General features: G+C 36.6%; 1 protein-coding gene across 1 annotated transcript in view; it reads right to left on the reverse strand.

The window, feature by feature from the left end:
• Window positions 1-7,456, reverse strand: part of LOC139127410 (uncharacterized) — a 29,959-nt gene extending 22,503 nt beyond the window's left edge. Inside the window, exons 1-3 of the mRNA XM_070693331.1 lie at window positions 7,188-7,456; window positions 6,312-6,512; window positions 572-761 (exon numbers count right to left, since the gene is read on the reverse strand). The gene's annotated coding sequence lies outside the window, so the exon portion shown is untranslated. The remainder of the gene's footprint in view (window positions 1-571; window positions 762-6,311; window positions 6,513-7,187) is intronic.
• Between the last annotated feature and the right edge of the window lie 19,615 nt (window positions 7,457-27,071).

Genomic DNA, 27,071 nt, shown 5'->3' on the forward strand with positions numbered 1-27,071 from the left:
CTCCATGCATGAATAATCTACTTATTCTTTTGTCTAAATCACCTCTTTTTATCCATATGATATTAACATTCCGCCTACATTTTGTCTGAATTTCATCTACCTGGTATCTACATTTACATTTTATAATATAAATTTTATTTTATATAATATTTATATAATTGACCTCAATAGTATGCACAAAAGTAGATGAAGCTATAAACATATTTCTCGATTAAATTAACAACTTTAGTAGATATACAGCGGATTAGACGTAAATCTCAACTTTCTATAGTTTGCTTTCTATTTCGACCTATTTTCGACTTTCTATTTCGAACGGACTCGGACTTAGCTACATCTAGTGCCGTCCAGTACCGTACCTTAATATAAGTGCTTAAAATTTTCGCTATGCGTCTTTAACATAATCATGGTTTGAATGAGGTTGAACGTATCAGATCTTAAGGTTGCCGTTCATTTGACTGCATACACTAACACATAGAAAGACGATAGCGGCTTCATGTTTATAATATTTTTGACTGAACTACAGAAACTTGGAAAAATAAATAATTGAATTTGTCGAAATATTATCCCTTACCTCAAGAAGAATGTAGTCTCTCGCCTCGACCTCTGTAGTATGTCCTTTTGTTTCAATGGCAAGTGGGGATGTGACATCTCGTAGAAGCCAGAAAAGATCGGGGAACAATCGAAAGAAGTCACTTGAGTCTGCCTTGTCTTTCACAGTTTTTTTGTGAATCTGTATTGACGAAGCAAGTTTACCAAAATATCTGAAAGGTAAGATTGTATAGCTTTGATTAAACATCGGCTTATTACGAAGGCACTGACTCCTTTGCTATACAGAGGAAACAGACACCAACATTTAACCAGCACATACATATTGGGTCATACTTAATTTGTACAGAATCGGTCTGAACAATTAAGTTGTTGTACACTCTTTCACCTCGTGGAAAACTACAGCTTTAGTGAACTATCAATAAAATATATGATCTTCAGATATTCGGCTTGCTAAAACGTCGAAAGACAAATACTGACTAAATAGTACCTATGAAACGTTTCATGTTTTACAACGACGACGACGATGATGATAATCATGACGATGATTGTGATGATAACGACGACGACGGTAATGTTTGACATCCTGTTGCCTAAAAATAAATTCTAAGCTGCATAAAAGCAGTAACACTATTATAAAGTTTCATTTGAGACGCAAAAGCAAGTTTCTTTTTTAGCGGGTTCCGAGGTAGATGCTCTTGGTGCAGTTAAAGAGGAAAGTCCAGCGCCGTGGGCGCACAATAGGCAACGTCGTAGTGACGTTGGTTGTTGGCAAACACTGGGCGGGATGGTTAAACACTTGCTTAGTCGTTGGCTTATCAGAATAAAATAAACTATCTTTTACACCAGGAACTACCGATTATCACCTCTGCCTGAATATTACGGAAGTGTGTAGGGTTCACACTACATTATAACTAGGTTTGTGGAGTGGTCGAGGGGCTGTGGTCTGGTCGACAGACCTTCCTTGACTGTGATTTCTTCTCTACTAAGGTGACTGTATGCCGTACGTTTTGAGTTCGAATCCAATCAAAATTTACTGAATAGCGCTGATCAAATCACTGTCGTTTTGTGGTTCGATAGACAGCGATGCGATGACCGCTGTGGTATGCAATAGAAATACATGTATACTTTAGGAAGTTATGAAACAGAATGGGCCGCTCATGTATCGCCGAGTTCGGAGACGAATTTCAATCATACAATTTACTCAATGAACAGCAACGATGTATGGCTTTCAATGCATCTCTGAATTTCTGCTAACTTTTTGCATCTAAGTAGATGTGTGCATATTCCGTTGCGATTTCAAACGGGACCCGGTTTTCAACCCCTGGTTTCAACCCCGGCTTTCAACATGGAACGGATACTTTCTCACAACAGCAGCGGGTGATTTGAATGTGAAGGCGCTGTGATTGAAGCCAGTAGTTGAAATGGACATAGTATTACGAGCTTCGGAAGGAAGATAGAAAACGAAGGTCTTGACTTAGTTCAGGAGAGAATTTCCTCGGGCACTGTATTGAGTTCAAATCTAGCCCTGAACATCTCGTGCTCGGTACAAGCGCGCAAACTAGACATGTAAACAATAAGGGGAAAGTCTAGCCATGGATGTAAAAATAGTCTCTAAGGACGGCAGCAGATTGTGATTGTAAGCAATCGTAAGTTAGAACCTTCTACTGTTTGTAGCTTTATGGTTTTTTGGTTGGCAGTGATGTAGATAATAGCCGGTCACTGGTAAAAGACGTCGCGCGGCCGGCGGCCGGGTTACACGCAGCTTGCAACGGAAAAAAAACTTGGACTTTGAAAAACAAATCTTCACTCATTCATAAGCTTATTTTCAGTGTAATTTTGGTATTTCGAACAAATCACAGAAAAGGGTGAAGAAATTTTGAGTAAAACTGATTTAAAACGTTACGATCCCCAGTTTAGAGTTTGGTATGCAACAGCATGACCCGAAGTATAGAAGCGCAGGTTGCATATCCGGTTACCTCGGATAGGTAACCTCGGAAAACATCGACGACCGTTCGTAATATGCAAATGACATGTGACTGAGACGTAGTGGAAAAGTTGTCTGTAGTTCCATAGATGAGCCTGTATATTTGAATACTATATACGCTGCTTGCTGTTCACGATATGTAAGCCAGAAACTTCAACAAAAGGAAACTATTAGTAATCTGTAGAAAATGGTCAGCCAAGTATTTTGAAATACATTGGTAAAGAAAAAAATGACGCTGATGACTCCCCCAGGACAACTGTGCAGGGCCGTGGTCGTCGTCGATGAGTACTCGAGTATGGATGATCGATCTACAACGCAATGTTGACGTAGCCAGTAACAGTGGTAACACTGAAATTTCCATTCCACTCAGCTCAACTGAATTGAATCAACTGATATAAACAATGACCAAAGTTGTCACAATGCCAAAGGTACTTCCTCAAAATGTGAGTGAAAAGATTCAGTTTCGATGCCTGAAGGAAGAAATGAAATTTTGATTGCCTTCAAAACGACGTGTGAAGACTCTCAATGTTCATAACTTTTTACAGGAACACATACAAAACGTTTTTTTCAAGACCACCAATCACTCCAAAAAGAAAATGCCGCTTCTTGCTTGTTCATTACATGTGCCTTATCATGTACGTTGTATGTGGCTGTGTATGCGTATGTTTAGGTACATAACGGTGATTTTAGTGATAAGTCAGTACGCTTTGTTAGTTGTGCTCCGCAGGGATCAAGATCGCCCAGGCCGCAATTTGAATTTTAGTAATCATGATTGGCAGCATACATTAACATTTAGAACAGAGGTCAAATGGACATTCTGGAGCCACGCTTTGTGAAAATATGCGTTCTCTGTATTAAATAACAGTGTTTTCAACGTTTTTTCGACATATAGGCAGTCGCTATACATTCACAGGTGTCATGTATGAGATTGGACGGAAATTAACGCCGTTAACCCGTCGAATTTCTGGAAATCTCGGAGCAAATCGAGTGCGTCTTACCCGTAGCGTGGCTTTTTCACATCTGCATAGTCTTATCATAATCCCCCTTTTGTAGGGGACTTTCCTCTTTAAATAAGGAACGCTACTCCACACATCGCCTATTAAATAAACTATAAGATATTTGTTGTTTAATGTTTTTTATATGGTCTGACCAAGCTATCGTTCAGTGACTACTTTTGTGAGTTCACGTGTTGTGTGTTGGCTATTATTTGTTGGCGTAGACAAGAATTGAACACGAATGGAACTCATTTGGGATAATTTGATCTTAATATTTTTCAAATTTCTCCAAAGTAATAGGTGCCCTAAATAATATTACAAATTTCTCACAAAAGCAGTGTATAACTTAAGAAAAGCAGGTGAGCTTACATTTGCAGATTAAATCGATAATACTTCACCATCCAATTATCACAAAGTAGTTCCAATCGTGTTATTTTTCTTTTGTCTGTGATGTTAAAAAATTGGCAATGGCGAGACGAACCGGATCGGCTACTTCTGAGATACTGTGATTTTTTACATTTTCGTTTCGGAACCCTAACAAGTTCCTTCACCAGTCGCTTGAGTGTGTGCGTGTCTTTTGGCTCATTTTGATCGCTGTGTTCTTTCTAACAGTATGTTAGAATGTCTATATTTCAATTGGTAAGGTTTGTGTTGAAAATGCTGTCACGGAGTCGTAAGTGTTCGTTTATTTGTAAAGTCTTACCTTCAGTAGGGTGTCTATATGTGTTTGCATGGAGATATTTGTTCGTCTCATTGGTTGAGATTTGAAATATTAGAGTTAGTAAACTAAGGGATCATGGGTCTGTACATCGGCTTTTCTAATTATTTTAGGAGTTGCGGTTCAATGTCTTCTAGTATGGCCTGATTGTGTGCCCGTTCAGGGACCATTTTGTATAGTATATTCGTGTTGTGCACTATTTTATGTCTCAGACAAAACCATTCCTGTTTCGTCTCGTAATGACTGAATTCTACACTAAATAACCAACACGCAACACAATGTGCAATATGAAGATCTTGAATATGAATGTGGAGCCTTGTTTTCTTACTTCACTTTACCAAGTCTAAGTGCAGTGGTACCGCTGATCACTACAAACCGTAAGAAATCAGGATGATTGCGTCATTTTCTAGTCGCATCACAGGGAGGGGAAATCAAAATACTTATGAAGGAGTGAATTAAATCAATTGTTTGTTATTTTTCACACAATTGTAAAGCTGTCTGACGAGTGGATAATCCAAATAGCAAAATCTATCATAAGAATACATGGCATTAATTTAAATAGGCAAATCTATGTAACATCGCTCATGGGCATGGTACAAAAAACACAGAGGTATTTCTGCCAATCATGGCAGTTCTGATTTGTATTAATGGATCAAAAATCAAAGATGAGAGAAGGAGAAACTTTCTAAAAAAAAGCCCCGTGTTGGTCATAATAAGGCTTATGCTAAGGAAATCAATTACAAATTATAACGCACCTGTCGTAGGTGTGTCAGTTTTCATATAAATTGTCAATCTGTTTTTTTTAATCTGAACTTAAATCTAAGTGTGGATGCCACAAACCCAAACATTTATAATTTATTGATTTAGTCAAAAGTGGTTGTTTAAATTCTCGGGATGACCAAAATTAATACATAAATTCCAGGGTAAACGAGGGAAAATTACTTTCATACAGTTTAAAATGGAATTCATACTGTGACCATCGTTATTTTTATCTTCATTTTTTAAGGGCAACGAGTTTTCTTGTCCTTGGTTGTTTGTACCGTTGTATTCAGAATGAAGTTAATTCGAACATGCAATTTATAAATATCCAGTCAAATAATTTGACCAGAAGTAGCTAGCTCTTGAACATTATAAAGGTAGCGACATAACTTATAGACACTTTCGGATATTTTCCCCCAAAACCTAATAAAGTATATATTTTCTGAAAGCGCTGTAAAGGAAAATCCGATCAAGCACATTACGCAGTCATTATTTGCATAATAGTCACGTGAAAAGCGTTTTGCTTAATCTTCCAAATTTTCCCCTCCCTTTAGCAAACAAACTGCAAGCTTTCCATTTTAATTTGTGCATTTGACAAGCCTTGGCAGTATTCTTCAAATCCATGTCAGGCATTTTTTATATGCTTTTGCGTTTTTTGTTATGCACTATTGAAGGTGTGAGACTAAGGTGCTTTTTAAGGAATTATAATTGTCACGCCATATAATTTGAATGGAGACTCGGAGAAAGAATCGTAGACACGGATTTAAAGGATATTTCTAAGGCTTATCAAAGCATAAAATTCAGCCAGAAATCTTTCAGTGTGTCTGCTTAAGGGAAAAACATGAGAAGATTCAGCAAAACGCTTGTCACATGACTATTCTACAAATAATGACTGTTTACTGTGCTCGCACGGTCGGATTTCCAATATCAGGGGTTTCAGAAATATATACTTTATCGGGGTTTGCGACTTTTGTAACCGACAAAAGAATAAAAATCTGAAAGTATCTGTTTTGTATGTTGCTACCAGACGAGTGAAAAGTGCGTCATGATCTGCTTCGCCTAGATAAACATAATCTCGATCATATAATTACTTTTACATTCGTTCAACGGGAAAGTCGTCATTCGAATTGACGAGCTTTTTAATGATTAATAATGGCGTTGCTAAATGTTACATTAAAGCGATTTACATGTTGTTATTGAACAATAATATGTACCTGTCTTATTAAATTCCAACGGAAACTTTGTCAATTTCGATTGCACGCAAAAGGGTATCTATATGGAATAAGCATTTCGCGGATATGCGTACCTTAGTTTCGTCGATGATTCTGGTTTTGTGATGTTTTTGAAATTCTGTATCAACACTGAGGAAATCAGGACCGTCAGTGCAAAGAGTGTATCGCTTTTACTTGCTTCAAGAGAATCTAGCCTTCAGAATCAATAAGGATTACAGCGAATTCTGTACCATCAGAGTGAGTTTTCAGAAAAGGTTCGCCACTCATCCATATGCCTGAAGAAGAAATGTATAAATAGTAATGAGGACATGAAACAAAGTTAGAAAATGGAATAATCGAATGTACATAGTGTACGTGTCAGTATAAAATATGTAAACTTAATGCTAGGAAATTTTCTTACCATAAAATAAACAAAGTCGCTAAACTCTCACGAATCGAAGAAATTGATTTTCAAAAATTATCTCTTTATCTAATGTTGAAGATTAAATGACGCAAACATCATGTCCAATAATTTACTTTTGAGGTATTTTTCGCAGGGATAAATGTGCTACTTTTTAGAAATTATTAGAATTATCAAATGCTTAAAGGTGTTTCCTTAATATAAAAATACAAAAACACTACCATTAACTATATCCTGATTAGTAGAGCAATTGTAATAAAAGAGAAAAAATTGAAGGCCTAAGTTAGGCGTTTTAAATAAAATTCGTTGTTTGCCGTCCGCGTGTTGGTAAGTTATTGGAGAAAGGTAAGAAAAAACACAATGTTAACACTATTACAAATTAAATAGTATTTTTCCAAGGAAAAACTAACACAAGTTTAGCTTATGTTAATACACTTTTAGGTTTTTTTAAAAATCCGAGGACGGTAAGTAAAAAAATTTCTTTAAATTGTTTTATCCAGAATACACTAAAAACACAACCGACTGTAAAGGTTTCTCTCTTCAGAATTACCTTTCGTGCAGCCTTTCAATGATGATGATACATTAAAATTGCCTCTCCTGCCAATGTTGTCATGCAATTGATTCATTATGTACGATTTTCCAGTACAGCTGTCTCCAACTATCGATACTAGGCAAACCGGATACTCAATACTCTCTAATATGGAAATAGCATCTTTATTTAAGATGAACTTTTTTCTAGAAACTCCTTCCTTTGCTTGAGTGTACCATCATCTTCATTCCAAATGTAATTATCTGCGTAGCACAGAGGAATTGCCCCGAACTCTGTAATATATCAAAACGTAGCCATCAACAAGAAGTTTAAACATGTATCTCTAGTTATCAGAATGTATTCGAAATATACCGGACAAATAATTTGTACGATCTTTTAATGTCATTAGTGCCTAAACATGTCAACAGTGCCTAAATAAACATGAATTGTGTTTGGAAAAAGATACTGAAATAAATAGTTATTGCCATTCTTACTTGTTGAGCAACTTAGTTAGTCTCTCTCTCTCTCTCTCTCTCTCTCTCTCTCTCCTCTTCTCTCTCTCTCCTCTCTCTCTCTCTCTCTCTCTTCAAACACACATCAAAACACTGTTACCTGAAAAAACCGGCGAAGCCAGCGAATTTCTTGAAGTAACAAGTCTGTGAAACGATCCAAACTGTCTGACTGAAAACTGTGCTTCCCAGGATTGATACTTAAATGGTTATATATGAGAATATAAGAACAATCTAAAACGTCCGCATAAGTTTCATGTTTTTCTCTGGGTGTCGTTGTACAGGACAGCATCGTCGGCATAAGCTCTACACACTTCTAAACCGGATATGACGTCGTGAATAATCTGTTGGAATGTGGCCTGGGAGTTCTTCATTTCAAATGGCATTACCTTGTACTGGTACAATCCGTTTGTGTAACAAAGGCGGATATTTCACGAGCACGATCCTTCAGAGGGACTTACCAAAATCCCTTTCGTTGATCAAATTTTGTCACTTTCTTGGCTTTTACTACTGGTCGATGGAGTCATCAATCCTCGGAATTTGGAAGTGTCTGTTTTTGTAAGATTGTTCACTTTCCTATCGTTAGTGCACATACTATAGCTTTGATCTGGTTTTGGCACAAATATGCACGGAAACTCCAGTAACTTTTACTGAATTCAATAAAGTCATTGTCAAGCAGGTATTTGACTTCTTCCTGGATATGTTTAGCTTTCGTTGAATTTAGTCTGTAACAATGTTGTTTCCCAGGCTTACTGTCACCGACATCAACATTGTGATAAATGATGTTCGTCTTCGGTGGAACATCTTGGGCCAAGGGCTCATAATTATAGATCAGTTCTTTCAGCTGTCGTTGTTGTGAAAACGGCACGATCGAAACAGTAGTTATCATTTTTAGAGATGCTGTGGCTTTTAAAAATCACAAGTTTACGGCATTGGCGAGCCCGAAAGTTTCAGATCGACGACACACACACAGTGTACGCTTATAGTGGGCACTGCCGTCACCGGTCTCCGCCGGTGGCCATCTCAGTCGTAAATGTTTTCGTCAATCAGACTTTGATATTTGCTGTGACACATATATCGCCCATAGGTACTTCCCAATTTTGTTACTTGACAGGAACTCTGTTCTGTTGTTATTGTTGTCCGAGTCAACTTTCGAAATGCATCGGATTCTATAGAAGCACTGCACAGTTAAGGCTACAGGTCGACAGCTTATGTCTTCACTGCAGCTTTACTCTGTAAGCTTAGGTTTGATTCTGATCGAGAAACAACGGAATGATTAGTGTGATGAAGGAAATTTATCGTTGTTCGTTCACACTTGTACCTTCTATGTCACTTTCCCGAAGTTTATACGGTATTCATTTATTAAGTTGAACTTTTGTTGAGGTTTATCTTTCGGGTTTATCGCCAACCGGGATCGCCAGGTACGACGTCGCTTGGCGATCGCCAGGTACGACGACGTCCACATGATGGCCTAGACGTAGCCGTGACGTTACTAAGCCAAACGATCGATGGTATCCTCATTCGATTCTTGGGAATAGCTAAAGCTTTAGCGACTCGACATTTCGTTGGGCATGCCTTCTATGTTTCCATTTCTGGATTTTTGGGTCACCTGTTTGTCAAAATGCCATGAGAGCACGACATCGATCACGACAAATCGGTCTTTGTCGCTACATGTACGTACGAACGGTACCATTGCAGGAAAAAAGTTCCGGTTGACGACTTACAACATGGGTAATATGGATTTCTTATTTGTACCGTCACAGAGGTGGAGATACGGGCCAGTTCATGTGATTTATATATATGAATATATATATATATATATATATATATATATATATATATATATATATATATATAATATATATTCATATATATATATATATATATATATATATATATTATATATATATATATATATATAATATATATATATATATATATATATATATATATATTATATATAAGTATACAGATGTCCTCGTGGGAAATTACAGTGCTCGATGTTAAAGCAGAGCGTTATAAATAATAACACAAAATACAGTAATAATATCTTTTACTTAAGTTTCATGCATATTGCAAACATCTGACAGAAGAAGTGAAAGGATTCTTAGCTCGACAGTCTTATATATGTATGATCGGGACGTACCATTCTATTTTGAGTCGTTTTAAAATTTGATAAATAAGATTTGTTTTTGTCGCGACATTTTGAAACCAACTCCGAGTGTTTGTTTAACAGCGTAGATTTGTCAGCCATGGTATACAAAGACTGCTTGATGCTTTGTCAATAATTGACCACGAAATGTCAAAGACCTGGTTCTTTTCTTTCAAGGACCAGACACACTTGAATAGCGCCGTGCAGTGCCGATACCTTTCATTAGGTAATATTGCATGTGATTAGCGAAGCACATCTTGAAGATGTTATCAGTGAGTCCGATGTAGACCTTCTCCGTGTTGTCCCCGTTGATACCTTGGCCTTGTTAACCACACCTTGACTTGTCAACTACCCTTTGAGGAGCATGTAGACTTGTCCCGGCATTTACAATCAGCTGGTTTATCTTGACGTTGTTCTCCGGTGATTACCTTCTTATTATGCGATTTGATTATGCTACCCATATTTTTCATACAACTGTAACTCACTTAATTGTGTTTCTATTGAAGATCCTATGAAGCTTAGACCCCTTTGGAAAGTGTTTGTCAACAAGTTGAAGGAATTTCTTGCCGATATTAGTTTCCACGTTCTCGCTGAAAGTGGGGTAGAAGGGTTGCATTGTTCCTGTCATTGTTCCTTCTCGCTCATTTGTTGGTCTTGACTTACTCAATTTGATCTGTGTACCGGCTTGACTTTAATGCTCTGTCGTAATAACATGTTTGTGTATTATAGATGCCTTCATCATTGGATACTGATGAGATGCGTTTGGTTATTGCGTCAGGTATGTGTGTAATTATAGTTTGTTTGTGGACATACATTGTTTGGTCGTTTGGTTTACGGTTCGGATAGAACTTGCCGTCATTCAGATTAAATGTCACGTTCAAGAAGTTTGTTATTTTCTGGTTTGTTTCAATTGTGATTTTCAGCCCCATTTCACGGAATTCCTTAATTTCATCTTTCATCTTTTCCGCCTTGCTGGCTGTGGTATTCTTGAGTACACCAAGCCCTTCTTTCCGGTATAAGCTGATGAAATTCCTATCATATTTTTGGCGATTGTACGAAGGGCATACAGATATACCAATTCGCATACTTTAGCACCGTCGAGGCTTCCATTTCAACATCGAATAAATCCTTATTCTTAGATCAGTTGGTAGAGCAACCGCAATGTATTTTGGGGTGTAGCTTCGAGTCCTGCGTGGGTCACTTGCATTCATCACGATATATATATATATATATATACATATATATATATATATATATATATATATATATTATATATATATATATATATATATTATATATATATATATATATATATATATATATATATATATATATATACTTGTTTAGTTCAAGATCGGCTGGAGTAGAGTGCTCAATACTAGAGTAGAGCTAAATACACAACTGAGTTGATCAGGATAATCTAAGATGTTACATTTCCACTACAAATTTGTTTCGTATAGGCTGCAGAGCCGCCTACACTCATCGGGTGGCTGTGATCGACTGAGACTTTAGGCGGGAAACGATTTCTTTTGTTTTTGTTGGCACCTGTTTGTTGCAAAAGGATGAATAATTAGTGACTGCACAAGGTAAATACATACTGACCAGAAGCGAAAGAATTTTAGAGTTTTTTTTATCATGGAATGTTCAGTTTTTGGAATTAGTGTTTTCAGTGTTCATTTGACCTTGTTTGCTAATTCCTCCAACTCGATAGAAACTTTAAAATAGTAGCGTGAGTTTGCAACACCAACATCGGGCGCAAATTTCTACACTTAATCGACAAATGTTTCCGGCACGATCATCCACTCAGGAAGATATTCAACAGGAATACACTCAAACTAAGCTACAGCTGTATGCTGAACATGCAAAGTATTATCATTTCACACAACAAAGCAGTACTCGCCAGGGAAATGGAAAACAAGAATACAACCGCCACTATCGCCAGTAAAATATGCAACTGCAGACAAAAGAGCAAATGCCCATTGCCAGGAAAATGCCTCACCGAGGGCGTGGTTTACCAAGCAACGGTCACCAGAGAAGACAACAACACACACGCAACATACATCGGCCTGACGGAGACTCAATTCAAAACAAGATATAATAACCACATGCTATCATTCCGCAACACAAAATACAGAAACAGCACCGAACTGAGCAAGCACATTTGGTCACTTAAAGATGCAAAGACAGAATACAGGATTGACTGGAAAATAATAAAGCAATGCAATCCATACTCCAACGTCACAAAAAATGCAATCTGTGCATCACGAGAAATTCATACTCCTCAGATATCCAGAAATGTGCTCCCTCAACATAGAACGAGTATCGACCTGCAGACACAGGAGAAAATTTCTCTTGTGCAGTCACTAATTATTCATCCTTTTGCAACAAACAGGTGCCAACAACCAGATATGAACTGAAAATTCTCACGTGTTTCATACAGTTATGTGTAAATTTGAACCTTTGCCGCATGTTTGCAACTTCATTGAAAGTATTATGATCAACATAATGAACAATAATCACCGCCGATTAATTCTCAAAGGTCATGAAGTATACAAATATGTAATTAGCTGAAATAAAAATATTAAAGTTCTTTGACTGCTGTCATTGTATCACCATTTTATATAGCAAGTGTAATTACCGTTGGCCAAGTCCTTCAAGCCATATATGCCGAGCTGTGAAAGCTCATTAGATATGCAAATTGTAAATTAGCTGACATGAAAATGTGAAATGACTTTCGATATTGTTTTAACCAGGTATAATCATCAATGTTGTCATGTTTTGCCAACTTTGATCAAGCAAATCCCAGTATATATCCCTAATAAGCAAAGTTCATTAAATATGTAAATTAGGAATTGACTTAAGTAAAAATGCTTAATGATTGTCAATAATGTTGTATCATGGTATCTGCAATATATGTAGCAGTTTTGTCAACTTTGGTCAAGTCAATTCAGATATATATCTCTAATTAGGAAAGTTCATTAAACATGCAAATTAGGAATTGGCTGAAGAGAAAATGCTTAATGACTTTCAATAATATTGTATTACAGTGTCTGAAATGTACATAGCAAGTAACATCAATTTGATCAAGTCAATTCAGATGAATATCCCTAAGTAAGAAAATTCATTTAATATGCAAATTAGGAATTGGCTGAAGTAAAAATGTCTTTTGACTTTCAATAATGTTATATCACAGTATCTTTGATGTATATAGCAAGTTTCAATGACTAAAATCAAGTTAAATTGTATTGCTAAGTTATCCCTATATACCAAAAATCAGACCTCTAGCTCTATTGGCTGGCTCAGAATTAGATATGCGCATAATTAATGAGGTACAGGATGTGATGTCATAAGGTCTCCCATCATACCAAATATGAAGGGTGTAGCACTTGTGGTTACTAAGTTATGGCCATATATGTATATTTGAGGTTAAAGGTCATCGGGATCACATGACATTTTGTCCAAAAATTGTATTGCTAAGTTATCCCTATATACCAAAAATCAGACCTCTAGCTCTATTGGCTGGCTCAGAATTAGATATGCGCATAATTAATGAGGTACAGGATGTGATGTCATAAGGTCTCCCATCATACCAAATATGAAGGGTGTAGCACTTGTGGTTACTTAGTTATGGCCATATATGTATATTTGAGGTCAAAGGTCATCGGGGTCACATGACATTTCGTCAAAAAAATGGTATTGCTAAGTTATCCCTATATACCAAAAATCAGACCTCTAGCTCTATTGGCTGGCTCAGAATTAGATATGCGCATAATTAATGAGGTACAGGATGTGATGTCATAAGGTCTCCCATCATACTAAATATGAAGGGTGTAGCACTTGTGGTTACTGAGTTATGGCCATATATGTATATTTGAGGTCAAAGGTCATCGAGATCACATGACATTTTGTCAAAAAATTTGTATTGCTAAGTTATCCCTATATACCAAAAATCAGACCTCTAGCTCTATTGGCTAGCTCAGAATTAGAAATGCACATAATAAATGAGTTGCAGGAAGATGCCAAGGTCAAAGGTCAAGTGGAATCCCCAAAATTGTGGAGAGCAATTTGGTCCCCTACTGGCCATTGTCCAATAGACGCTGGCTGTCTTGGACTTTAACATAGGCCAGAATAAGCCATTGCCATAGCTTAGCTGCATAGGTATAGGGGACGTCAAAGGTCATAGAAAAATCAGAAAAATAATACTTTAAAAATCTTCTTCTCAAATTGGCAAGACCTGTGACTTTGATATTTGGCATGAAGGAGCAAGGCTATTAGGTCTAACCAGGGTTAGGTTGGTAGCGGGTCGAGTTGACTGGGGTCGAGTTGTTAGGGGTCGAGATGTCCAGAAACCATGGTCATCATGCTTCCCATATACTACCATGTATCACAAAAATTAAAACTGTGATAACTTCATTAATATGCAAGCCACGCACACCAAAACCTTTTCAGTTCTAGCCATTTGAATTCTGAACATGTCTACCAAATTTGACTGAAATACGTTCAGCCGTTTTTGAGATAATGGGGATACAGACACACGGACACACAGACAGACAGACAGACATGGCTAAACAATATGCTCACGTGTGTGAACACGTGAGCAAAAAACAAAAGAAATCGTTTCCCGCCTAAAGTCTCAGTCGATCACAGCCACCCGATGAGTGCAGGCGGCTCTGCAGCCTATACGAAACAAATTTGTAGTGGAAATGTAATATCTTAGATTATCCTGATCACTCAGTTGTGTATATATATATATATATATATATATATATATATATATATATATATTATATATATATATATATATATATATATATATATATATATATATATATAATTTATATATATGAGTAGGGATTATCAAGTTTGTGGTTTGATGGATTTATGACGTTTTTTAAAAAGCAGAAAATATATTTCTCGTATGCAAATGCAATATAACATTCTGTTGATTCTTTGTTCACGTCAGTTACTGAAAGATATTCGGCTTTTCGGCATGAGACATTTATCGTTGCCTAAAAATGTAACTTACTTGATTTGGCAAGAGCTTTTGAAGATTCATCCGTGTACAAGGGAATGCACGCCTGTAAATAGTGAATAGAAAATTAGGAGATACTGATAGATGTAGTGGAAGACGTTAATATTTGTAGAACCTGCCTTTTGGTTTTATTACCTTTTTGAAAATGACATATTTACCGAAACATGTCTCTATTGTAGCTGCATGGAAACCAAAAATACTTACACTATGAGCATGTATTATTGCCTGTAGTGTTAGCTGAACGGTGCATATACAGGGGGATGTTATCAAGAATATATTGGTTGCATGAAGCAAGCCTATTTCATGGATAATCATGTAAAATCCTGCATATTCGTCTGTAATACGGGCAAAACACTATGAATTTATCTGTATGTATGCCTTCTGATGCATTGTTTAAAGAAAGTCGATTGGAACTAAATTGGGATAATACGATAGTGAACGTCGATAATGTATAGTTACATGCATGCATGACCAGCAATAAAACATGTCCTTTTGTCGAAACCTGTCACTATCAAAGTAAATAGCTATGGAATATAATTTCTGAATGTCTGTAACGCTCATACAGGTTCTGAAAGCTACAAATGCCTTCTCTGGTGGCATACTCTATCTCTACATAGGACACTTTACATGTTTTGATCAATACTCCCAAATTTGCTGGGCTGTTACTCAAAGCATTTGTTTAACAGCGTAGATTATCAGCATTGATAATATGTAGGTTTTCTGATCTTCAAAGATTACATTGCTCGCTTATGTTTTTGTAACTCGATGCTCTGGCAATAACTGTTGTGATACATCAAAGTCATAGTCCTTGCTCCTTAGAGACCAGTTATTAAATAGTTTAGAATTATTCTCATACATACGTCTTCCCGATCGTTCAGACTGTCAAGCCATTTAAGTTATTTACAAGGCCATTAGGAGAAGGTTAAAACAGGCTTCACTGAAAACAGATTCAAAGCACGCTTTGCTAATCAAGTGCCACATTCGATTTATTATGCAATATAGGATCAGAATAATAACATGCTATACTGGATCCATATTGGACGGCAGGAAAATCCGTACAATGTTATATTCTCAAAAGTACAGAGCAAATTACCTTCTTAGCTCTTGTTAGAATGCTTCTTCCTGATATTATTCGGAATCAAATTGTGACTTTAGCCGTTACTGATTTTTCGAAAAAGAATATGTTTCCTGTAAATATCTTCGTCAGAACCATTTAAATTGAAATTTAAATTCAGATCATTATCATTATAATAACTAGCAGGTTTATGCAATGTTTTTAATCAGTCGTGTGTTTTGGCAGCCATATCACCACTTACGAAAACAAAAGAAGATATCCCTCTTCGCCCACAGGTGTGAATGACAGCCTCTGAACCTAACTGTTTACATGTGTAACAGCTTGCAGAGACTGACTAGTCAGAGCCCTGGAGCGTACTTCGTGCCAAGGCGGTGGCCCTTGACACAGATGGCTGCCAGTGGAGCCCGCGCACGGCTAATGCTATCAAACGATGCCATATGTTTTATCTCAAACGAAAATTGTCCTTTCATTATCAAGGAAGCATGCATAAACCGAACTTCTATTGTTCTTATAATCTGTTATAGCTAATCTTAAGAGAAAAACAAACATATCTAATTAGTACCGTAATCCCTTTGAAATACAACTGCCAATAAAAAGTTTAAAAGTTGTGTTCTGTGTTGATTCAGAACACGTTTAAATGTTGGATATATATTCCTTAATGGAATAGGCCGAAACTTACTCTTGCTTTCAAATCAGCCGCTTTGACATTATGACCTGAGCAACAAAGATTTCATTCGTTAATTTCCGGGTACAAAGCCATGCATTAATATCGAAGAGAAATACATTGCAAGATGAAGTAACAATAGTAACGCGTATACCCTCACAGCACAAGACATATGACTTAATAACAAAGTTTACTAAATATGCCAATTAGTAATAAACTGATATAATATTGCATGAATTTGAACGCTTTGCATGACTAAACGCTCAAAATCAGCCGCATCAGCACGTTTTTTTCTTCAGCTTTGATTCAGAGGTTCATCGAATATGCAAATTGGACATTAATTAACATGACACTATTACGTGTTCATGCACTTTTAGAACGATGTGAGCTCAACATCTGTACAACGTTTCGTCAAATGTGATGAAGTATTTCTGAACATATCATTCTAATTACAAAAGTTCATGAATATGCTAATCACCAGTTTATTGAAATGATACTTCTAATTCTTTAGAGAATTAGAAGTATCATTTCAATAAACTGGTGATTTTGATTTACAAGGCTGTAATAGCATGCAAAGATCTTTGCATGCTATTACAGCCTTGTAAAATCAAAATCTGTACCGAGGATCATTGAATTTGCATCCGTATCTCTATACATAACGCACTAAAATATGAACATTGGCAATTAATCGACATGATACTGCTAAATATCTTTTCACAGTATAACGGTACTCAGACATCAACATTTCCTCTTAGTTCAATCAAATTTGATCCAGTATTACTGGACAAAGCTATGTAACCGGAAATTTTCATAAAATATGCAAATTAGTCAAAAATTGAAATGATACTTCAAAATACCTTTGCACGCAATTTGAGTCCTGAAATCAATTTCTTTGCTCCGTTTTATCGAAATTGATGCATTATTTCTGCATATCGCATACAAATTATGGAAATTCATTAAATATCAAAATCAGCAAATTTTTATAACAATATATGACGTTTATGCTAAATGTCATTGAATTCTATTACAACATTTTGAATTTAACATTTGTACCTAGTTTCATTAAATTTACTGCTGTACTGCAGAACATAGCACAGAAAAAATTCATCAAATATGCATGTAGAATTGATTGACATAATACTTCAAATGTGTGTGGATACTATTAAAACAATCTGATATCAACATTTGTACCATTTAAACTAAATTTGAGTCAGTATTATCTATGATATGACCTGAATTATAAAAAATAAATTCATATGCAAATACGCAATTAATTGAAAAAAGGCCCTACATATGTCTCTGTGTGCTTTTATAACTGTCTGACGAACATCTGCAAAAAGTTCATCAGGTTTAAATATCCTGTCTAGAAATAGAGGTATGTTCGAAATATTACCAAATATGCACATTAGAAGTGATTGTGCATGCCCAAACCAAAACATTGAGCGCGGATATGTATGCCACACTGTATTATCCTTTTACCATGTGTCAATGAAATTGACAGAGACGTGTCTGAGATATCTGTGTGGACGGACGGGCTGATTGACCAAATCTGTCTGTAGGGACTAATACATATGCATCTGTAATGGTTGTTTACGTACAGGTAATTGTAAACTGTTGTCGTGCAAGATAAATTTCTCATTACCTTTAACATTTTAACGCGGAAAAGCGTAGACAAGAAATATGACGCGAATAACCTGCTTACTCACAGCTTTTTGCGGGGAATTTTGCTCTTGCAAAAACCTTTTGCAATGTTCTGATAATCAGGTTCTGATAAGCAGGCAAGGTGGCTATATTTTTGAATACGTGGATCAACAAACGTAAATGTACGTTACAAGTAAAGTGCGGCCAACCCACAACAACCAACAACAAAGAAGAAAACCGGAATTAATGCACATGTAAATAGAAAAGTACACCAGTACTATTCCCTTCAATGTACCACATGCAGCTTTCCGAATGAAAACCTGAAACTGGTTCAATGTTTCAAAATTATCGAATATTTTAGTGACTTCTTAATGTTCATTGAAAATTAGATGCATGGTCCAATGGACGAAACCATCTCTCATAATATTATCTGGGAAAATGTCTTTAATTGTTCAAAGTGACAGGTTCGGGTGTATTTTGACTGAGATTGAATATAATTCAATTTATGTAAAATATCTTTGCTGCTTCTATAATCTCGCAAGACTACATTCACAGCTGTTCACCGAATCTTTTTGGATTCCGACAGACTGTGGGATGACCATTGAATACACCCCTTTTCACAAGCAATAGCGCTTTTTGACGTCATTCGATCAGGTGATACAACCACCTCGGTTCAAATTGGTCAGTTTGCACAGTGCATGAAATACGTCTCTTCTCTAAAATGATCATTAAATACACTACTGACATTATTTAATCATTTCAAAGAAACAAGATGGACAATTTACTAAATGAGAAAATCAATAACAATGATGATAAATGCAAGAGGTACGTACATTTGTGTACTTTCCTGCCCAATTTAAATAATGTTCATACGGTTTGTATCTGAAGTAAAAAACCAATCGAGTAATCTTTGGTTTTGCTAAGCAATAGTTTATTTGTTAAGCAATAGTTATACACTGCTTTATGCAACTGACAAAAATTAAGAAGTAATGCATGAGTGGCACCCTCCTGTCGCAGCACAACACATTCTCTTGTTCAAGTCACACCTCAGTGATTTCAGTGCTAATAAACTGACAGTCATGCAGGTATTTACATGATGCAGGGCTAGGACAAAGAGAAGGACAAGCATGATAAAGTGATCACCTGATCTTTGATTGAGGCAATCACTTGTGATTCGATACTTGACAACCGCTGTGTAGCATACATAATGTATACAACACAGCGGTCATCATGATGCCCTCTGACGGGTATTGTTTCTGGATTGCCTCGGTTTCAACCAGAAAGTGTTACTTGCTTCGATCAATCGGCCAAACCTGTCTCTTTGGTTGGCGAAACAGAAAGTTCACGTCAAAATTTTATTCGCAAGCGTGGCGAATCGTTTTAATATAATTTTCACTACATTCAAGTTTTCATTGTATTTTGCGAGTTTGGTGATAATAAGCGTGAACACTGATTATATGATACTAATTATAAAGAGCAAACGTGGGGAGCTTACGATAGTGTGAAAGACTTACTTCCCATTATAGGATACGGCCCGCAGACATCGGAAAGGAGAAAAGTAGATTTGATCGGGTTGGGAACACGCCCAATTGACTTTTTCCAATATTTAATAATCGTTCACTATCCGATAATATAAAAGAACATAACTGTTCTATAGACCATCAAGGGCTTTTCTGTTATTTTGCAACATGGGGGTATCACCAGACCTGTAAAGTTTAGGGCTCGTTGCATTGATCCAGGAACTCTCTGAGTTCCAACTCATTGAAATACAGCCAAATATTGACAGTTCTGATGCAGACTCGACTACTGAACTGGCTGTCAAATGGCTGGTGATACAAAAATCTTCACCAGTAAGAACATTGAGAAATCCAGTGTTAGTGTTTTATTAAACACGATTGGGGACCAAACTAAATGGATGTGCGATGATACGTAATCAGACAAGGAATCATTGGCAGTCTCAAAGCAGTTTCGATGCCTTTTGACTCTACTGTTACTTCGTTACACATCCCCTTTTGAGCAATACCCCTCTCCTTTTGTTGTTTTCTCTTTGTTTTAATTACAATTGTTCAAAAAGTCACAAATATCTGGGCCGCAATACAGCATCATGTTCACACATGCGTTGTCCGAATACAATACAATAACGTAGCGGCCAGTATTTTTGAATTCCCACCGACCATAATACCAGTTCGCCAAGCTATCCTAACATGGCAAATTTTAAAATCCTTCTATAGAATGATAACTTGTCTCTGTAATTTCGCCATCTTCTTCTGGAAATCACACAATCTTGGTCGTCCAAAACTGTAACGTAGTAACATGATAAATACATTTGGCTCAAGGCTTAGTTTTAGATATTTTACAATAGTTTGACTTTGCAGTTATATTGCATAGTCTTAGTATGACAAACAGGATGCAGCTGATGTATATTAGCGTGTACAGCAAAATAATTGCCTATAGTACTAAAGTTTGTTGAGTTTTGATTGATGTTTTTTTTGAGCTCGAAACACAACACTTAGTCGCCAGCCCAGGCTGTCAACTTAAGCCACCTGAGCATTGAGTCTTCACATGGCCTTTACCGTCTCTCAGCTGGTGGGAAAATCATGTTAAATGTGTTGCTCATTGTTAAAAAATAATATAAGCTAATAGGTAACTGATTTTAGAGGATAAAGTTTGAAATACTAGTAAAATACAGAAACTGTGTACAGATTTCAGTAATTAGCTAGGGCGGCACAGCATTTCCCCCAAAACAATCTAAAATGATATTTAGTCAAGACTGATGCGTATCTGAAAAAGCTCGAGGCTAGAGAAACATACAGAACAAATTCTCCAGTCTAAATAACAACCTGAGTTATCCAAAGTCTATCTGCACCCGAATCATACACAAACATTTTAAATTGAACCTCGGCTGATACTGACTGTAGCATACCAGCCAAGATAAAGCGCTACACACAATGCCTTTTTGCAATGTGTCCTATACACTCAAGGCAAAAAAACAATCACAGTCCACCAATCAAATCGAGTTCTTTGAACAATAATGTAAAATATGCACCATACCGAGAAAACGTACTGAGTTACAGCAACAAAGAAATAATGTTACCAATGCTTCTCACTTACTTCTTCCATGCGATGATGAACATTCTCTCTGCTTTCTTATTGCCGATCACTTAAATAGCAGTCATTGGCTGTACTATTCTATCTTTTGAAAAATGCTTACTCATAATCATGCTGTATTACGTTTGTATCAGGTGATTCCGTTCATCATTAGAACATCAAGCGTGAAATAGCACGAAAAGCTATTTGACAATTTCAGAAGAGGTATACAAACAGTTTTCTTTATTGATTTATGACACATATTCTCTTTGTATGCGATGTGATCTGAAACAGCAAAAATACAAATGCTAGAATGCGTCCCCTTGAGACCTTCAAGTATTGATCCTAGTTCTCAGATTTGTGTTTATTACATTAGTGGGCTGGCAGCACAAGCTATATGGCTGCTTGCATTCCCGATCACCTCCCTCGTAAAAGGTTACAACATCTTTATCACCCAATTAACCTATAATTTATCATTTACAGTCTAATATTGTATTGTATAATTCTCGGTTTTTCTTTTGATAAAGATATAGTTTTATGGTTTATAATTATCCATAGGGATAACTTATCTTTCATAGTGAAAAAACGACGTTTGTGCACCATAATATCGCTTAATCAAGAAAATTGCAATTTTACTCAATATTTCATTACAGATTATTATAGCATATGGATTTGCCAATTAACGGCCTGATGGTTAACAATATTCATTCTCGCCTAATTCAACAGTCATCTTCTCCTCATTTTGATCATTTACCCGTGGACATCACAAGTTTACTGACATAGATAGCTAAGGCCGTGTTTTGTTTACTCTTAGTTGACCATTCGGCGACACACCTAAATAATCTCCTTCCGTACTAAATAAGCAATGCAATCATCTGTTGAGTCCTCATGTGCGAGATATTCAACATCGGTTGAAAACTCACACTCTAAAACTTTACTTTTAAGTAAACCCTCTGAAATTTATCAAAAGCATGACTTTGCTACAATGAAAATATCGTGATGATGAGCATATAATGCGACATTTTGTCATAATACTCCTCTCAAACATCGTTCTATAATGTTCTCACATCTACCAGGTGTGTCAATTATCAAAAGGGAGAATTAACCATCAACACAAACTGATTTTAGTAGAAGACACCATGAATCGGATTTTGGCCAACACCAATCTCTCAATAACTAGATTGCATCTTTCAATAACTAGATTGCATCTATGTCGTAAATCACTCAGTCTTGGTGAAGTATTAGTGCATCATCTATAAACCGAAAGAAAATGGCATTAGCTTAAAGAGCCATTACGATACAATAGCCCATGCGAAGGTTCTTCAAACTGCATTGCTTCTTGCACTGATACTGGTTGTGGAGGTCCATGGAATGATAGTCCCGTATCCATTAAATCCTGGAAAAAACGTCCTATTTATAGATAAACAATGTTCACCACCATTTCAAGTAAAGGTATATAAACACTTATATTCTCCGACACTGCTATGCTGTCCTTGTTATCGCACGCCCTACCTGTGCCTTGTTGTAGAGTCATTTTACTAGAGAAACATCAGTGACTATGTTCAAGTATGCTCCTAAAGTGGAGCTGCATGTTGCCAACACAGTTTTTCAAAGCAATAATTTTCATCAAAGGTGACAAGGAAACCCTCATACTATACATTTTCAAAAAGCAGAGAATCTTAGGTTTAGTAAGGTAGAAGTAGCTTACTCGAACGATAAAGGGGTGTCATATTGGGGTAAAAACCTCAATCTTGGTATTATAATTAAAATTAATTTAAGTCAAAAACTTGAGGCTATTTGCTGAAATGCAATGTTTCGGTTGAAAGAAGAGTATAGTAGAAAAAAACGACTATTCTATTTTGCATTATTTATCCTCATTATAAATGGCAAGCATTGAAAAACAAACGCTCAAAAAGTGATTAAACCCTGATTAGCAAAATTAAGATACCTCTTATTCAAAATATAAGAATTTTTCCCGAACAAAATCATCTTTTATTAGATAGTATTTGAAACACATAATGTGTAAATTTCAGAAAATTTGACCCATCCAGAGCGGAGTTAAATTCTTTGGAATTTTTGAAATGGGGAGGAAAAAGAATCCAAGACATTGGGTGATTTGCATACCTTTCCATAAATAAAGACTTACAACTGCTTGACAAGCCGAAGGGTAGCCAACTAATAATTTAATCTTGGGTTAAGAAATTGATTGAAATTGCACAAAAATACATTGGGCTAAATACATTGTGTTAGGTGCGGCGCCTCTTACGTGTCTCTTAACTGTTAAAAAGCTTACTACACTACATCATCTAAAATTGATATAGCCAAAACGAGATGACTTTAAAAGATAAGTTTAACGCAAACTTTAAGGGCTAAGATATCAAGGAATTGACAAACAAACACAATCGAACAAAATAATTTTAACTTCACTGAAATAAACTCTTTTATCACCCTGTTCTTGTTATAGAAGAGTTGGAGTTAGTGCAAAGGTTTGGAACACTTAACTCTAACACATTGTGTTTACCGCTACTCAGCCTAAAATTTAGCGAGCGGTACAACAATAGCAGGAAAAAGCAACACTTACTATATTTAATCACAACACGAGGGTGCAGGATTCCATAGAATATAATGCTGAGGGAATTAGGTAACTTTAATAATCCAAATGTGTAATTTTAGTCCGTTTGCAAATGTATCTAATGAACAATCATTTAGATTAAATTACAGTGGCTGCAGCAGTAAACAGAACATGCGTACAAGTACATAGGAGTAAAAGACAATTGCATCTTTGATAACGATGAGCTCTCGCTGACCATAACACTTTGATCCCAACTATAACACCCTTAGTTCTTCTCAATAATTTTCCTAATGACAATCTGAGCCCTATCACAAACAACAAAACAATTTTGGCACCTTTCTTTCTTGCTTGAAGGACTTGACCTAAGGCAATTACCCTTGCTATATAAATAGTGAAATGATGATAGCAGTCAAAGAAATTCGTAGTACTTTTACTTCGGCTTAATACATGTTTGTATACTTAATGAGCTTTGGAGTGAATCTTTTGCGAATATTTTTCTGATGTTTATCGTAAGCAGGTTAAGGTAGTGACTCAGTTCGTTGACACATATTTTCAATCAAAAGTTTCACATAGAAAAACGGGGTCTCACACCCAACATGTGGTACATTTTCTGTTAGGTCTATATTTGAAGAAGGTAAAAATTTGCTAGGTTGTCAAAACATGCATTCGTATGTTTGTTTAAGTCAAAAAACATGTGATTTTGAATTTTTTCACTTAAAAGAGTATAAGTGAGAATTGGCAGCACCCCTAAGTGATCTGTTAACGGCACTAGACAGCTGGATATACTGGGGGCAAAAACCGTGTTTTGGATTTTTGAAATTCGCTTTTGTTTCTGCACAGTGAGCCTTCGAAGTGTGAACTGTCGGATTTTCGCATTAACATCGGCTTTTGTTCACGTTTGTCAAGTTATCGTCACTTCAGGGGAGTTTATCAAAAATCTAAAACATGGTTTTTCAGGTCTAATCATGAAGTGTTAGCATGCGAAAAAATTGGGGAAATCCGCCTACGCGTCGCCGACTTACACTCATTTGAAGGTGCGCATACATAGCAACAATCGGAACTGAGAAAATCGACGATTTGTGTAAACGTCCCATTTTTCCACAACAAAATCGCCGAAAAAGTCGGATTTTTGTGCGTTTAAAAAAAATAATTCGATCTGGGTCTAGGTTAATATTGGGCATCAGGTTGGACAATTTCAGACAAGTCCTAAACACTAGTTCGCCTAAAAATGATGAAAATTGTGCTTAGAAACGTGAGGCTGGTTAGCGTAAGCGGTGGGTACATTTACACGATAAACACTAGAAAGATAATTCAGGGCATAATCTGTTTGTTAAATACGTATCTAGCTTATAATTATATTAACTGTACACTGTTTGGTAACGGTTAGAGTCTGGTTAGCAAGACTAGAAAAGTTTTTAAAAATACAGCCGGAAGGTTTACAGGTCTGCGTTCTGCCGACGACGCGCGTTCGCTTGCTCGCAAGCGCTCGACTTCCGGTCTCATAGCCCGTAATTTATGCACGTACCAAGTGTGAAATGGTTGTCAAGTTCATTTTAGCGCCGGTTTTTGTGCCTATATTACAGGACGTCACTTGCTTGCTTGCTTGCTTTCGAAGATGAGACGACCAACTCTCGATGCTCTAAAAAATTCTGTAGTTGAGAAGTTCAAGGAATGCGAGTAAGTCGCACTTGTTTTTGTAGTTTTCACATGTGATCTGCTGCAGTCTTTTTGCTCACCATCAGGAATGATACCGGGTTTTTCGTGCGCTATTTCGCTTTCGACTGTGACATGTACTATTATGGTCCCGGGTATGAAACCAAAATCAACTTCAGTTACACGTAAAAGCGATTCTTCATGACTTAAAATAAACGACTGAGGCGATACTCGACAGATTCACTGATTGTAAAACTGAAACGGCGACGTGTCGCGACACCCAGCGACACTCTTGACCACAGATAGAAATAGACCGGCACCGATCGTGAAGCGACGTTTCGCGTACGTTGCTGTGCTCTAGACCGACATAACAGTGTCGGATTGACAATTTAAAAACTAAGTCCAAAATATGGGCTGCTGTTTTAGAACCATATTTTCCAGTGAAGATTAAATAGAGTCTCTTTGGCCCCCGTTTACGTTTTCTACACCGCTTATACTGCCGGCTGTCGTCAGCCATGTTGGAATAGCGTCTCTTATGAAGACGTGCGCGCATGCGCAACATAGTGCGTAAAAATTTACATAATCTCCTTTAAGGTATAACGATAATGCTGACAGTAATCCGGACCGTTAAAACAAAAGAAATAATAACTCGCGCAGTGGTTAGAAGGCCGTGTTTTCACTAAAATTTCAGACATTTCCCAGTACAATGTTACCTCACAGTTTTCTCTAATACAAAGATCATATTTCAGGGGTTCAGAATATGAAATAATCACAACATCGCTAAAATTAACCAATGAACCTGAGTCACTACCTTAAATGAAGTCGCAAACATGTGCAAATGTTTTGATTTAAAGACAACTGCAATATATTGAAATACGTGACCATATCCGCTAGATCTTAACACTTTGGAAGTGTTCTCGCCTTCACAGAAAGAGAAGTTTATTGAAAAATAGCAAATACATTTGAAGAAATCCTGAATTTTACAGAATTACGATGACGTCGAACTAACCAATGCCCCAGTTATGATCGTACGTATGGTCACAGGATAGGAACTATCTGCGTCCATTTTTTACAGGTGACTAATGCTAGCTTTTAAAGCAGTTAACTTTACGCATCCATCCGCAAAGGTAAACGGATCCTGAATTTGTGCTTTTGCTTTTCTGAGAAATATCGTAAAGTTAAAAGCCCGTCAATTACATATCGGCAAAGAACACTCGGACTTAATGCTCGTGAGTCAATTATATACAAAGGTTCCCCATATTGATTTTCTTCATTGAAGTTACTGCAAATTAAAACCTCAAAGCTCATTCTTCATTGTTGCAAAATTCGTCTTTTTCTTCATTAATGTCGTACAAAACACGAAGGTCATTATGTGGAATGACGAAAAAATGCGTCTCCTAGACAAGTGATCGTAGTAAGTTAGTGTATTTGCAAACGACCTAAGAGCTATTCAAAATATATTGCAAGCGAAATATCTCTCTTGCAGCACCACATTGACAAACACAAATATTATGTAACTT

Source organism: Ptychodera flava, chromosome 3, assembly GCF_041260155.1.
Source record: "Ptychodera flava strain L36383 chromosome 3, AS_Pfla_20210202, whole genome shotgun sequence".
Lineage (NCBI taxonomy): Eukaryota > Metazoa > Hemichordata > Enteropneusta > Ptychoderidae > Ptychodera > Ptychodera flava.